The sequence below is a fragment of the Triticum aestivum genome, chromosome 7A (genome assembly GCF_018294505.1).
Source record: "Triticum aestivum cultivar Chinese Spring chromosome 7A, IWGSC CS RefSeq v2.1, whole genome shotgun sequence".
Taxonomy (NCBI): domain Eukaryota; kingdom Viridiplantae; phylum Streptophyta; class Magnoliopsida; order Poales; family Poaceae; genus Triticum; species Triticum aestivum.
Window position 1 is genome coordinate 175,390,944 of NC_057812.1, and position 14,326 is coordinate 175,405,269.

The following is a 14,326-nucleotide window of genomic DNA, read 5'->3' on the forward strand; positions in this document are numbered from 1 at the left end:
CCGGTTCAGCCACGCACAATGGACCCGCCTCGTCAGAATACCAACCCACCGCAGCATGTACCGACGACACCGGGTCATTATTCTAACCCTTTGGATAACATGATCGCTGCAGCGTCACGAATGGCGGCCCTTCCGGTTGATGGTGAGTCGCCAATGGCAGTCGAGACATGGAGAGCCAGAGAGCTTCTTCAAACAGCACTGACCCAGCAGCAGGCTTATTCCTATAGTCGTGATAGGATTCATTCCACCCCTCGCCCAAGCCGAAGTTACAGCAGACATCTTGATGGGCCGACGGTGTCAAGCAGTGGACGTAACCATAACCTGCCGCGCGGGCATAACCCGGCGGGTGGTGGTGCTGATGCTCAAAATGTGGTGGATCAAGGAAGAGCTCGTCGAGAGGCCGAGTTAGCGGCACAGTATGCAGCTCGTCAACCAACTCCGGTTCGTCCAACCACCTATGTGGAGCTATCTATGACTTTTAGAAACCTGGGCGTGCCATGCTTGGTGCCGGATCTATGTAATGAGCGCCTGCCCAAGGATTTTAAAGGTCCTCGCAAGGTGCCTAACTATACAGCCGATTTAAGTCCGGAGGCATGGACTGAGAGTTATGAGATGGCCATGGAGTTATTGGATGTCAGCGAGGCTGCATGTGCTTAAATATTTCCCCTTGATGTTAGAAGGGACGGCCCGCACTTGGTTGAAGGGGCTCCCTGCCAACTCCATCGGGTCATGGGCCGAGTTAAAGGCCTGGTTCATCCAGAACTTCAAAGACACATGCAAACAGCCCATGTCAATTGTGGATCTGGCCTCCTGTGTTCAAGAAGAAGGTGAGTCAACAACCCATTGTGTGCACCGGGTCTCAACAATCTTGCATTCGTTGGATCGCATCAATGCCGACTCAGCAGTGTTGATGTTGGAGAACAATTGATGTTTCATGCCCTTAAAACAGAAGCTAGGGCGGCTCAAACGTCATTGCAATGACATGGGGACGCTCATGGTGGCTCTCGTTAAGTATGCTGATTCTGATAGTACAACAGACCCCGAGTCTGATGAGGAAAAGCCGGTGAAGGGAAGAAAGAACAACAATGCTAAGGGGCAGCAGTATAACCAGGGAGGCAACGGTAAGCGCAAGGCTGATAATAGTTTTGACTTTGTGGCTAACACCAATGCACAGAATAATGGTCAGCGTTGAAAGGGTAAACCGCCCCCACGGGCTGGAGGATCCGGTATCAATCTTGAGCATATGCTAAATCAGCCCTGCCCAAAACATGGTACGAAAGAAAGACCATTAGTGCACCTATGGAAGGATTGTCACATTATGAAGGAGTACAAGAATTCCAATATTTTTCATGACAGCCATGGGCCGGGTGGCGGTTCTGGGCCTGGCTCTCATGGTCCGGGTTATGGCGGTGGCGGTTCTAACTCTAGATTCCAAGGAAATCAAGGCAATTACAAAAACCAGGGTGGTTACAACCAGCAGAGTAATCAGGGGGGTTCAGCAGCAGCAACAGTCTGGTTATCAGAGCAACCCGAAGCAGTTGAATAGTGGGCAATATCATGTTTTTACCACTAGCTTATGTAAACGTGATCAGAAGCCTCACATGAGGTCAGTTAATGCTGTTGAGCCGACGGTTCCTCGTTAACTGTGTTGGTCTGAGAAACCCATCATGTGGAGTAGGGAAGATCACTCGCCCCGGGTTGATAATCCGGGTCATTTGGCTTTGGTGGTCGCACCTTAGGTTGGAGGGTATAAGTTTACCAAAGTACTCATGATGGAGGGAGCAACATCAATATCCTTTATTATGAAACTTTCCGTTGCATGGGGTTGACTGATAAAAATCTTAAGCCATCAAACACTGTTTTCCATGGCATGGTGCCTGGTAAGTCAGCATCAATATCTTAAGCCGTCAAACTTTGGAGGTTGTTTTTGGAGATGATCGTGACTCTAGGTCAGAGACATTGACCTTTGAAGTGGTCACGATCCACAGCCCATGTCATGCTCTGTTTGGACGGCCGGCTTATGCCAAGTTCATGGCGCGGCCGTGTTACGTGTATCTGCAGCTCAAGATGTCGGGTCACAAGGGAACCATTACAGTGCATGGGAGCCATAAGATAGCTCTGGAATGTGAAGAGGGGGATGCAACTTACGCTGAGTCAGTTTGTGCGACGGAGGAGTTAAAATTTTACAAGGACAATGTTGACCCAGCGGATATGACATCTTTGAAAAATCCAACCACAGAGCATGATCCGGTTTTAAAGTTTAAGTCAGCAGATGATACCAAAATGGTTGATTTTGTTCCTGGCGACTCATCCAAGCAGTTCATCATTAGTGCTAATCTGGATCCGAAATAGGAAAGCACGCTCATCGAGTTCATCCATGAGAACCGGGACATCTTTGCATGGAAGCCTTCAGACATGCCGGGTGTAACGAGAGAACTCGCTGAGCACACTCTTAATATTGATCCAAAGTTTAAGCCGGTTAAACAGTTTCTTCACCGGTTTAATGAGTAGAGGCGGAAGGCCATTGGAGAGGAGGTAGCCCGGCTCTTGGCAGCTGAGTTTATCATCGAAGTTTTTCATCCTGAGTGGTTGGCTAACCCAGTGCTAGTACTTAAGAAGAATGACACTTGGCGCATGTGTTTGGATTACACGAATTTAAACAAAGCTTGCCCGGTTGATCCTTTTGCTCTCCCTCGTATTGATTAGATTATTGATGCTATGGTGGGTTGTGAGCGTTTGAGTTTTCTGGATGCTTATTCTGGTTATCATCAGATCAAGATGGTGGTTAAGGACCAGGAGAAGACAGCTTTCATAACTCCTTTTGGATCCTTCTGCTATGTGTCTATGCCTTTTGGGCTCAAGAGTGCCCAGGCGACTTATCAGAGATGTGTGCAAAATTTCCTTACTAACCAAATTGGGCGTAATGTTCATGCTTATGTGGATGATATTGTGGTAAAATCCAGAGAGAAAGAGACATTGATAGATGATTTGAAGGAAACCTTTGATAATCTCAGGGTTTATAAGATGATGCTTAACCCGGCCAAATGTGTTTTTGGTGTGCCAGCAGGAAAACTCTTGGGTTTTTTGGTGTCTAACAGAGGTATTGAAGCTAAGCCGGAGAATAGAAAAGCCATCATTTCACTGGCTAAACCGGTGTGTATCAATGACATGCAATGTCTGGCGGGTCGTATTGCGGCGTTGAGCCGGTTCATAAGCCGGCTGGGAGAGAAGGATGTCCCTCTGTATCAGATGATGAAAAAGATAGATAATTTTGTCTGGAGTGATGCTGCTAATACAACGTTTGAGGATTTGAAGAAGCAACTAGCTGAGTCGCCCGTGCTTTCCGCCCCTATTGATAAGGAGCCTATGTTGTTATATGTGGTTGCTAATAGTCGGGCTGTCAGTGTTGCCATTGTGGTAGAAAGAAAGGAGGCAGGCAAGGAATATCTGGTTCAAAGGCCGGTTTATTATATCAGCGAGGTGCTTATTGAGTCCAAGCAGAGATATCCGCACTGGCAGAAGCTTGTATATGGTGTGTTCTTGGCCAGCCGGAAGCTTAAACACTATTTTTTGGGTCATCCCATCACTGTGGTTTGCTCTGCTCCTTTGGGAGATATCATCCAAAACAGGGAGGCAACTGGCCGGGTTGCTAAGTGGGCTATTGAGCTTGGACCTCACGGGTTAAAATATGTACCTCGCACGACCATCAAATCTCAGGCGCTGGTGGATTTCATCAATGATTGGACAGAGCTGCAGATGCCTGAGGAAAAGCCAGATAACATGTATTGGACTATTCACTTTGATGGGTCCAGGCAATTGGAGGGCTCGGGGCTGGAGTTATTCTTGCTTCCCCTCGAGGTGATAAATTTTGTTATGTTCTCTGTTTGATGTTTCCTTGTACTAACAATGCAGCTGAGTATGGGGCCTTGCTCCATGGTCTTCAGATGGCTAAGGAGATGAATTTAAGCCGGGTTAGGTGCTTTGGCGACTCAGACTTAGTGGCTCAGCAAGTCTCTGGTACTTGGGATCCTAAGGATCCACTCATGGCAGCTTATCGACGAGAGGTGGACGTTATTGCCGGTCACTTTAAGGGTTATCAAGTTAAGCACGTTGATCGGAGGAAAAATGAAGCTGCAGATGCTTTAAGCCGGTTGGGTTCTCAACGTAAGCCGGTGCTGCCTAATATTTTTCTTGATGTTTTACATAACCCGTCGGTCAAGTTACCTACAAAGGAAGATTTGGCTATCCCTGACCCGGAGGCTCAGTTGGTGGAGGCTCTTCATGTGATTCCGGATTGGACAGCTCCTTATTTGTCTTATATGACCCGGGGCGAGTTACCTGAGGATGAAACCTTAGCCAGGCAAATAACCCGGCGGTCTAAGTCAATGACAATTGTTAATGGAGAGTTACATCATCACAGTGTCACAGGGGCATTTCAACATTGTGTCTCTCTAGAAGAGGGTTGTGAGATCTTACGAGCGATTCATGAAGGAGATTGTGGTCATCATGCCGGTTCAAAGTCCCTTGTGGCTAAAGCTTTTCACCATGGGTTTTATTGGTTAACAGCCCATGTTGATGCAGAGGACCTCGTCAGCAGGTGTGATGGATGTCAGAAATTTTGCACAACGAGCCCATGTGCCGGCTCAAGAATTGAGGATGATTCCAATTACTTGGCCATTTGCAGTTTGGGGGCTTGATATGATTGGACCTTTCAAAAGATCCAAGGACAAGAAGACCCACCTTTTGGTGGCGGTTGATAAGTTCACTAAGTGGGTAGAGGCAGAGCCGGTCAGTAAGTGTGATGCAGCAACAACGGTTCAATTCATGAAGAAAGTGATCTTCCATTTTGGCTTTCCACATAGCACTATAACAGACAATGGCACTAACCTCTCTAAGGGTTCTATGGAAGAATTTTGTCAACGTGAGCATATCCGGCTTGATGTATCGTCAGTGGCTCACCCTCAATCCAATGGTCAAGCTGAGGGAGCAAACCAAGAGATCTTGAAAGGCATCAAGCCCCGGCTTATGGTTCCTCTGTAGAGGACGCCGGGTTGTTGGGTGGAGGACCGTGGTATGGAGCATCAATACCACCCCAAATAGATCTGCGGGATACACACCTTTCTTCATGGTTTACGGAACAGAGGCAGTTCTCCCTAGTGACATCCGTCATGACTCACCTCGTGTGGCGGCTTATGTTGAAGCTGACAATGAAAGAGCACGTCAAGAAGCACTTGACCTGTTGGATGAGGAGCATGACATCGCAGCGGCTCGTTCGGCGATTTACCAGCTGTAAGTGCATCTAGTGCCACCCCTAGTTGGTTTTGGAGTATTGACGACAAACCTAGTTGAGGGACTAATGTGTTTGTGAGAATTGCAGGATAACACAGGTAGAAGTCCGTCATTGATTCGGTTTTCCTACCAGAGATGACCCCTAAAAATGTATGAAGACATTGAAGTCAAAGGTGGTATATGAAGATATTCACATTGAAGACTATGACAAGAGAAGACACCACATGAAGCCTATGGAGCTCGAAGACTTAGATCTTTCGTAGTTCTTTTTCTTTTGTGTTGAGTCATAGGAACCACCGTACTGTTAAGTGGGATCGAAGAGAACCAGTCAGAATGACTGAAGTGATGCCTAACCAAAAACACCTATGTCTTCGAGTGAAGACTATGAGAGCAAATCTTGTCCAGAGTCGGACAAGTCAGCTTTGCTTGTAGCCCAAGTAAAGTTGTCGTGTGAGTTTGAAATCTGACCGTTGGAACACGTCTCAGTTCCTTAGTGACCCAGGGTCATTTTGGACAAATCAGGTCGGGTTGCCAAGTGGCTATAAATAGCCCACCCCCCACAACCATAAACGGTTGGCTGCTTAGATTGAGAATACGGCTTTTGTCGTTTGAGAGCAACCCACCTCGAAGCCTTTGAGAGAGAATTCCTTGCGAGGATAAAGCCCTAACCATCCAGAGCCAGAGAGAATTGGGTATCACTTAAGTCATCTTGTCTGTGTGATCTGAAGACTTATTACACTTGAGGACTGTGCATCCTCTAGCCGGTTAGGCGTCGCGTTCTGAGCATCCAAGAGACATTGTGGATTGCCGGTGAACGAAGTCTGTGAAGGTTTGGGAGTCTACCTTGAAGACTTACCAGAGTGATTGGGCGAGGTCTGTGTGACCTTAGCTCAAGGGGAATACGGTGAGGACTGGGTGTCCTGAGCTGCGTGTTCAGGACTGGGTGTCCGGGACTAGGTGTCCTAAGGTTTAAATACCTAGCCGCCCCAACCAGACGTACGGTTGTCACAGCAACTGGAACTGGTCCAACAAATCATTGTCTTCAACGAGTCACTGGTTTCATCTTCCCTTCCCTTTACTTACTGTTGCTCCTTGTGAAGTCATTGTATGTTCGCACTATCTTTTGTCTTCACTGAGTGACTGCATGTTCTGTATGGCTTCATAATATCTTCCTACCTGATCCTTACTACATTGCTGCTATTAAGTCATTGTGCTTTCACTTCATTGAATACTTGACTATGGCTTGTTTAGTGTAGTCTATCTTCCGCTGCATGGTAATAGGTTTATTTCTATTGTTTGTCTTCATAACTTCCACGTTTTGAAGACTTTCATAAAAATCGCCTATTCACCCCCCCTCTAGTCGATATAACGCACTTTCAATTGGTATCAGAGCGAGGTGCTCCCTTGTTCTGTGTGGTTTGGTTTAACCACCTGGAGTTTTAGCTATGTCGACTGCAGGGATAATTAAAGTCTCCGCTGCGTGCCCCGTCTTTGATGGAACTGAATATCCCTACTGGAAGAATAAGATGCGCATGCATCTTGAAGCCATTGACGTCGACCTATGGTATGTCGTCGAGAACGGCGTTCCCAAGGCTGGAGAAGGTGTCACAGCTGCTGACGTCAAGAAATTTGTTCAACTGGACTCTACTGCCAAGAATATCATCTGTGGTCACCTGACCAAAGGACAATATGGCCGTGTGAGTGCTTTCAAGACATCTAAGCTGGTCTGGGACTGGCTCTCCAAGGTCAATGAAGGCATCTCAACCCAGAGAGATTAGAGAATCAGTATCCTTTGCAACCTCTTCAACCGCTTCAAGAGAAATGAGAATGAGAATGTCCAGCACACTTTTGACCGACTCACTGACATCACAAATGAGCTTCAAACCCTCGGCGCTACTGAGATCACCAAACATGAAGTCGTCAAGACACTACTGAGATCACTTGATAGTTCGTTTGACATCCTAGCCCTGATGATTCAAGGACGTCCTGATTTCAAGACACTCGATCCATCTGACATACTTGAGAGGCTCAACACACATGAGTTTCAGCTTTCTGAGAAAAGAGATATCTACGGTCCAAACTATGGGCGAACTCGTGCCTTGAAGGAAAAAGTTGTTTCCTCATCTGAAGAAGAATCTGACAGCAGTTCCGATGATCCTGAAGACATTGGAAGGGAACTTGCTATGCTTGTGAAGAAGTTCCAAAAATTCACCAAGAAGAAAGGCTTCAGAAAGTCTTCCCGATCAAGCTCAAGGAATGATGAAGCTTCTGCTCACAACTACAAGAAGAAAACATGTCACAAGTGCAAGAAACCTGGCCACTTCATCTCTGAGTGTCCACAGTGGGACAATGAGAACAAAAAGAAGAAGAAGAGCAAGGAATATGACTCTGATGACAAGAAGAAGAAGAAATACTCAATGTCTTCGTCCAAGTCTTCCTCAAAGTCTTCATCACACAAAAAGAGCTCATCTGGCAAGGCACGTGCGTTTGTTGGCAAGGAAATGGATTCAGAGGAGGAGTCTGCTTCTGAGGAGGCGGAGGTGGAGTCTGAGGAGGAGTCCGATTCAGGCATCGCAAGTCTGGCTACAGCATACGTTGCCAAGTCCATCTTCAATACTAAAGACAATGACCTCGTCACCGACACCGATGCAAATGACAAGGACTACTCCGCTTCTACCTACTGCTTCATGGCACGCGGTGCCAAGGTAAACACACGCACTACTCACTATCAAACATCTAGTGATAATGACTCTGATTGTGATTCAAAACCCAGCTACAAAACACTTGCTAAAATTGCAACTGAACAGCAGAAAGCTATGGAACATATTCAAAAACTGTTAGACAGAAGCGATGATCTGTTAGGTGCTGAAATGATTCGGTCTGAATCCTTAATTGAATACATAAAAAATCTTCATGTTAAGTATCAGGAACTTGAAAGTCGTCATGAAACTCTCTCAACAACTCATGAAAAGCTTTCCTATGATTATCTTCAAAGGAAGCAAGATCTTGAGAAATTGAGAACGGTTCATGAAGATCTTCAAAAGGAAAATGAGTCACTTCACTCCAAACAGATCAGTCCCGCTCAGGAAGGATTTGAACCACCATGTCTTAAATGCATTGAGCGTGATAATGCTACTTCTGTTGCTGAATGTTCTACTGCTGCTACTGTTGCAATATCTTCAACTGTTGATGTGGTAACTAACCCCTCTGCTGAGGATACCACTGCTATTGCTAATGAGAATGCTAGATTGAAGACATTGCTCGAAACAGGGATGTACAAAAGTCTTAAAGGGCATCAGACACTATGTGATGTCCTCAAAAAGCAGATTCTGAACCGAAACCCGAGGAAAGAGGGTGTTGGGTTCATAAGGAAAATGAATGCTGATGGCTCTTACTGGAAACCTGAGCAGTACCCAAAAACCATGTGGGTTGCTGCAAAGGAACCTTCAGCAGACCCATCCAATCTATCTGGCTTCACCTGTGCTAACCCCATTATCATTGATGAATCCTTTGATGCAAACTATATACTGTTTAATAATCAGAATGGTGAAGTGTTTGCCAGGTACATTGGTACTAACTGCAGGAATGGACCGCCTATGAAGAAGATCTGGGTTCCAAAAAGGTGTCTGGAGAATCTTCCTGTGAATGTCATCATGACACCTCACATGAAGAAGACAAACCTCAGACCAAGGGCTTCATACGATCCAAAGGCTTCATACAGACAGAGGACTCACCTGAGTCGCACTAACACAAATGTTTTGCAGGGAAACCATACTCAGGCATATGAATATGAGAGCGGTTCATCAAACCGCCATGTTCATAAGACCAAGAACTATTCTGCTTATTCTTATGAGTACTATTGTCCGCCTGCAAGACTGTTTGCTAGGGCTCCAAAGCCAAAATTCTCAGATGCTGCACTTAGACTTATTGCTTCTCAGCCACCCTTGAAGATGTGGGTGGCTAAGAAAGCTTAACTCTCTTTTGCAGGGAAAGGTCTCCAGCAGAAAACCAAAATCGGCTGACGCCATTGCTGGGGACCTTAAACATCTTGTAGGGCGCAAGATCAAATGCCCGAATGGTCTTACTATGTACTTCGTTCCTGAATCGCTTGCTACTCTCCCTATTAGTCCTAATCTGGATCTAAGCTTTCATAACCCATTGGTTCGTCAAATGTTTTTGCTTCACAATGCTCTTGGTGAAGCCTATCCCCCTAACTGCATTGTAGGGTACGACACCAACATCTTCAGAATGGATTATTGATAGTGGGTGTACAAATCACATGACTGGCAAAAGAAGTCTTCTTATGGACTCAACCTTACGTCCATCCGACAAGAGCCACATCACATTTGCTGACACTGGTAAAAGTAAGGTATTGGGTCTAGGTAGAGTTGCAATCTCAAGGGATCAACACATGGACAAAGTCATGCTTGTTGAATCCCTTGGCTTCAACTTAATATCTGTCTCAATGCTTTGCGATTTGAACATGATCGTAATATTTGGAAAATATCGTTGCCTTGTACTAATGGAATCTGACAAGTCTCTAGTGTTTGAAGGGTATCGAAAAGATGATCTGTACGTAGTAGATTTCTCAGCAGGACCACAGCTTGTCATATGCCTTCTAGCAAAAGCTTCAGAATGCTGGCTCTGGCATCAGAGGCTTGGGCATGCTGGCATGAGGAACCTTCACACCCTTGCGAAGAAGAAGCATGTCATAGGCATCGAGGGTGTCAAGTTCAAGAAAGACCACTTATGCGGTGCCTGTGAAGCAGGGAAGATGACAAGGGCCAAACATCCTTCGAAGACAATCATGACCACTACTCGACCCTTCGAACTGCTTCACATGGATCTTTTCGGTCCCACTCATTACTCAACTCTTACTACTACTGCATGCCTCTATGGCTTCGTTATTATTGATGATTACTCTAGATACACTTGGGTGCACATAATCCTTTACAAGACTGAAGTGCAGGATGTCTTCAGACGCTTCGCCAATCGAGCTATGAACAATTATGGCGCCAAGATAAAGCACATCAGAAGTGACAATGGCACTGAATTCAAGAACACTGGCCTTGATACATATCTTGACACCTTGGGCATCACACATGAATTCTCAGCCCCGTACACGCCACAGCAGAATGGCGTCGTCGAACGCAAGAACAGAACACTCATTGAGATGGCCAGAACGATGCTAGATGAATACAAGACCCCAAGAAAATTCTGGCCTGAAGCCATTGATACTGCATGCCATACAATCAATCGTGTTTATCTTCACAAGCTTCTGAACAAGACATCTTATGAGCTCCTTACTGGCAAGAAGCCAAATGTCAGTTACTTCAGAGTATTTGGCGCAAGGGGCTGGATCAAGGACCCACATCACACCTCAAAGTTTGCACCAAAAGCACATGAGGGTTTTATGCTTGTATATGGAAAGGATTCGCACTCCTACAGAGTCTTCAATCTCTTTCATTACAAAGTGGTTGAAATAGTGGATGTGCGGTTCGATGAGACCAATGGTTCACAAAGAGAGCAACTGGCAAATGTGCTAGATGAAGTTCCATCCAGTGAATCAATCAAGCTGATGGGAACTGGAGAAATTATACCTTCTGAAGCTCATCCTGAAGAAGAACTTATCATCTCAGCACCTGATCAACATGAAGACAATGCTCAGCCTGAAGACATTCCTTCTAACAACGACAATGATCAGCAAGAGCAAAGTCTTCGCCCTGTACATCCTCGCGTTGCCAATGAAGTGCAGATTGAAAGAATAATTGATAGCATCAATGCACCCGGTCCACTCACTCGTTCAAGGGCAACTCAGCTAGCAAATTTCTGTGGGCACTTCGCATTCATCTCAATAACAGAACCCAAGAAAGTTGAAGAAACCTTCATGGAACCTGAATGGATTCAAGCTATGCAAGAAGAGCTTCAATAGTTTGAGCTGAATAATGTATGGGAACTAGTTAAGCGTCCTGATCCACGGAAGCACGATATAATAGGGACCAAATGGATATACCGCAACAAACAAGATGAGCATGGTCAAGTTGTCAGAAAGAAAGCTCGTCTCGTTGCTCAAGGATATACTCAAGTGGAAGGCATTGACTTCGATGAAACATTTGCTCCTGTGGCTAGACTTGAAGCCATACGCATACTGCTGGCCTATGCAAATCATCACAACATACTTCTATATCAAATGGATGTGAAGAGTGCTTTTCTCAATGGCAAGGTTGAAGAAGTGTATGTTGCACAATCGCCTGGCTTTGAAGATCCAAAACATCCTGACATGGTATACAAGCTCAACAAGGCACTGTATGGCCTCAAACAAGCCCCTCGGGCCTGGTATGACACACTCAAATACTTCCTGAAGAGCAAAGGCTTCATACCTGGTTCCCTAGACCCCACTCTCTTCATGAAGACATATGATGGTGAACTGTTTGTGTGCCAAATATATGTGGATGACATTATCTTCGGCTGCACCAATCAGAAGTACAGTGAAGAGTTTGGATATATGATGCAAGAGCAATATCAGATGTCCATGATGGGAGAGCTGAAGTTCTTCCTCGGTCTTCAAATACGACAACAACGCAACGGCATCTTCATATCTCAAGAGAAATATCTCAAAGATTGCCTGAAGAAGTTCGGTATGCAAGACTGCAAAGGCTTCACAACACCAATGCCAGCCAAACATCATCTGGGTCCCGACGACAATGGTAAAGAGTTCGATCAAAAGGTATACTGCTCCATGATTGGTTCTTTACTTTATCTATGTGCATCTAGGCCAGATATTATGCTTAGTGTTTGCATGTGTGCTCGATTTCAAGCGGCACCAAAGGAGTGGCATCACTTAGCTGTGAAGCGAATTCTTCGATATTTGGCTCACACCCCAACTCTAGGATTATGGTATCCAAAGGGCTCAGAGTTTGATCTGGTTGGATTCTCGGATGCTGATTATGCTGGTGACAAAGTTGATCGCAAGTCTACATCAGGCACATGTCACTTTCTGGGATGATCACTTGTATGTTGGTCTTCAAAGAAGCAGAACTTTGTATCTCTCTCCACTTCTGAATCTGAATACATTGCTGCTGGATCTTGCTGCGCTCAGCTTCTATGGATGAAGCAAACACTCAAGGACTATGGCATTCATCTGAAGCAAGTGCTACTTTACTGCGACAACGAAAGCGCCATCAAGATCGCCAACAACCCAGTTCACCACTCGAAGACAAAGCACATTGAAATTCGTCATCACTTTCTCAGAGATCATGTTGTGAAGGAAGATATTGATATCATACACGTCAACACTGAAGAGCAATTGGCAGATATCTTCACCAAGCCTGTGACGCCCCCGATTCAATCGTACACTAATCATGCACGCAAATGTGTATGATCAAGATCAGGGACTCACGGGAAGATATCACAACACAACTCTACAAATAAAATAAGTCATACAAGCATCATAATACAAGCCAGGGGCCTCGAGGGCTCGAATACAAGTGCTCGATCATAGACGAGTCAGCGGAAGCAACAATATCTGAGTACAGACATAAGTTAAACAAGTTGCCATAAGATGGCTAGCACAAACTGGGATATAGATCGAAAGAGGCGCAGGCCTCCTGCCTGGGATCCTCCTAACTACTCCTGGTTGTCGTCAGCGGGCTGCACGTAGTAGTAGGCACCTTCGGGGTAGTAGTCGTCGTCGACGGTGGCGTCTGGCTCCTGGACTCCAGCATCTGGTTGCGACAACTAGAAAGAAAGGAAAGGGGAAAAAAGGGGGGAGAAAGCAACCGTGAGTACTCATCCAAAGTACTCGCAAGCAAGGAACTACACTACATATGCATGGGTATATGTGTAAGGAGGCCATATCAGTGGACTGAACTGCAGAATGCCAGAATAAGAGGGGGATAGCTAATCCTGTCGAAGACTACGCTTCTGGCAGCCTCCGTCTTGCAGCATGTAGAAGAGAGTAGATTGAAGTCCTCCATGTAGAATCTCCAAGTAGCATATCCAGGTAGCATCTCCAAGCGCATCTCCAGTCGCATCGCATAGCATAATCCTACCCGGTGATCCTCTCCTCGTCGCCCTGTAGAAAAGCGATCACCGGGTTGTCTGTGGAACTTGGAAGGGTGTGTTTTATTAAGTATCCGGTTCTAGTTGTCATAAGGTCAAGGTACAACTCCAAGTCGTCCTGTTACCGAAGATCACGGCTATTCGAATAGATTAACTTCCCTGCAGGGGTGCACCACATAACCCAACACGCTTGATCCCATTTGGCCGGACACACTTTCCTGGGTCATGCCCGGCCGCGAAAGATCAACACGTCGCAGCCCCACCTAGGCACAACAGAGAGGCCAGCACACCGGTCTAAACCTAAGCGCGCAGGGGTCTCGGCCCATCGCCCTGAGCACACCTGCACGTTGCGTGGGCGGCCGGAAGCAGACCTAGCCTAGCAGGCGTTCCAGTCCAATCCGGCGCGCGCCGCTCCGTCGCTGACGTCTGAAGTGCTTCGGCTGATACCACGACGTCGGGATACCCATAACTACTCCCACGTAGATGGTTAGTGCGTATAGGCTCGTAGCCGACTCAGATCAAATACCAAGATCTCGTTAAGCGTGTTAAGTATCCGCGAACGCCGAACAGGGCCAGGCCCACCTGTCTCCTAGGTGGTCTCAACCTGCCCTGTCGCTCCGCCACAAAGTAACAGTCGAGGGCCGTCGGGAACCCAGGCCCACCTCTACCGGGATGGAGCCACCTGTCCTTTCAGCCCCCTCGTGAGAATCACTTGCGGGTACTCAATGAGCTGACCCGACTTTAGTCACCATCTGTATAGTATGTATGTATGTATAGTATATACCCGTGATCACCTCCCAAGTGATCACGGCCCGATAGTATAGCAAGGCAGACTGACAAGAATGTAGGGCCAATGATGACAAACTAGCATCCTATACTAAGCATTTAGGATTGCAGGTAAGGTATCAACAGATGTAGCGACAATGTCAGGCTATGCATCAGAATAGGATTAACGAAAGCAGTAACATGCTACACT